This window comes from Triticum aestivum, chromosome 7A, assembly GCF_018294505.1.
Source record: "Triticum aestivum cultivar Chinese Spring chromosome 7A, IWGSC CS RefSeq v2.1, whole genome shotgun sequence".
In the NCBI taxonomy this organism is placed as follows: Eukaryota; Viridiplantae; Streptophyta; class Magnoliopsida; order Poales; family Poaceae; genus Triticum; species Triticum aestivum.
In genome coordinates this window covers 32,963,178-32,965,405 of record NC_057812.1, presented here as the reverse complement: position 1 = coordinate 32,965,405, position 2,228 = coordinate 32,963,178, and the positions used below count along the sequence as shown (strand labels likewise).

Below are 2,228 nucleotides of genomic sequence, written 5' to 3'. Positions count from 1 at the left end.
GGCGCTTGCAGGAGCATCACACGAGGGGAGGGAGGGGCAGCCGACACCTAGAATGGATCTTTTTAGAAGATAAAAAATTGATTTGGAGGAAGTCGCACTCACTCACAATCTTTTTTTTTGAAATAAACTCACAATCTCTCTCCGGTCACTGCCTAATACTCCAGCAATATGTGACCATGTTAGTAGGAGTACTAAAAACTGATGATAAAAAAGTCAGTTATCCTTCCCACCGCCCCCTCAGTCCCTCTACATTTCTGTCCCCGTTCCCCATTCTCCCATGGTGGCCACATCCCTCACCCCACAGCCTGGCGCCCTTTCTCATGAACGCCGGCGCTCCTTGGTCCGGCCAACGCTCCCCTTCGTCACCACCGCCGGTACTCCCTGGTCAGGTGGAGGCTCCCCTTCGCAGTCGCTGCTCTTCCTCCCCTTCATGTCGAATCGGTCGCCGAAGTGGCCGGGGAGGCCCTCGAGGTCGGCATGCTCGCGCCAATGCTAGGCGCCGGTGGAGGCAGAGGCGGAGGCGTGGCACTCGCATGCGCCTTCTCTACCCCGCTCCTTCTCCGAATCCGGTGGCCGAAGTGCTCGAGGAGGCGCTCAAGCTCGGCATGCTCGCCGGCAACGGGCTTCTCGCTCCTCCAGATGCCCTCGCCGTCGCCGCCATGAGCCTCTCCATCGTCTCTTGCGCGGTCGTCTGGGCCCAAGCAAGTCTCTCTCTCCAACCCCGCCGCCTGCTCCACCCCTGTCAATTCGGTTCGTCGCCAGGTGCATCGCCTCATTGAGAAATCACCATGAATGTTCCCAAGACCATGTCTAATTTATTCTGTTATAGGGCTTTGTTAGAAAAGCTGATTTAACTAAGTATTATTCTGCTCTAGATTGCAGCACTGGTTGACATGATACAATATCTTTTCAAAAGATGATACATTATCTTCATGAAAGAAAGGAAGTTGGAGAAGTTATTATTTAAGAGGAATTCAGTGTCATGTGGTTCTCAAGAGCTAAAATGGAACAACAAGTGCAAGCCTGTCATGCCTACACTAACTAATCAGGTAGCATATGCAAATGTTTAAGCATACTACATTCAGATATGACATTTGAATATAAAATCTGGCAATTCTTTTTGTAATACTATTAAGCTCGTCATGGTGGTTACCATGAATGAGTGTCCCATTTAGTATTTTTTATATGAGAAATCATCAGCTTAGTTGGTGGCTGTGTTGATGAGAAGGCCCTTAATGGTTCAGATTTCCCGAGGGAGAAGAAGGAGGTGCCGAAAGGGTATGGGAGTAACAAGTCTGAATCGAAGAGTATATATGTTTTGATTTTGAGTTGCATTGCCCAGTATTTTTATTGTTCTAAGAAATCCATGGAGATGTCTATGGAACATTTCCTTGATGTGATAGGCATATTTGTTTACCACATTCAGTTGTTGGCCCTGCTGTTGACGTCCATGGTGGCGCTGATGATGATCTTGGCAAGGGTAATGCTTTGATTTCATAGACCTGTTGCTTTGATAGCTAGAGAATTAATTTCTCAAGGACTTTGTGATTTAGTGCTCTTATGGTATTTCATAAATCTGGCAATATAAAATTAATATCTAATTCTGGTTATGTAATGACCGACGGTTATCTTGCTTCTTACTCATGTATCTTCAGATGGGGTAATGCACTTCTCTTCTTTCTCCTCATGTATGTTCAGATTTGATGTATCTGCCTGGGGTCTTGGTATGTCCTTGAGCACGCATCAGGTATGTATGTATCTGTTTGTATATTAGTGCAGTTTGTAGTTCATTCGGTGCATGTCCCTAAACCAAAGAATTTTAGACATCTCAAGTAGCAAATTACATGGTTTGGTGTGTCATACATGATTTAATAGAAAGCACCACCACAGCCTTGCGTGTGCTTGTATAGCTACATGGTGTTTCAGAGCAGCACTCTATAATTTGGCACATGGCTTCACGATTTATTGTAGCTGCTTCACAGGGTGCATGCCTATGAGTGTCTATGTATGTGCATTTGTACTCGTCATAGGACCGAGCTGAAACTAATTATGATTAATTTGCCCATTCTGTGATGTGCGCTTACGTGAATACCATTGGCACCTTTGTAAATTCTCCAAGCTAAATCCAATATTTCAGGTGTTCTTTGACCACTCAATTCACCTTCGTAAATCTGAAAGCCAACTTTTTTGACACCAGGCCAATTCAGTTAGTTACAAAATTGCAGTAG

At 45.3% G+C, this 2,228-nt stretch overlaps 1 long non-coding RNA gene across 2 annotated transcripts; it reads left to right on the top strand.

The window, feature by feature from the left end:
- Positions 1–280: 280 nt before the first annotated feature.
- LOC123151884 (uncharacterized) lies at positions 281–1,943 on the top strand. 2 transcript variants are annotated; one of them, XR_006475907.1, is made up of 3 exons: positions 745–1,049; positions 1,245–1,480; positions 1,699–1,943. It is a non-coding gene; the product is annotated as an uncharacterized lncRNA (long non-coding RNA). The 2 variants fall into 2 exon arrangements; XR_006475906.1 differs by lacking the exon at positions 1,699–1,943 and having other exon boundaries at positions 281–1,049; positions 1,245–1,615.
- Positions 1,944–2,228: the final 285 nt, after the last annotated feature.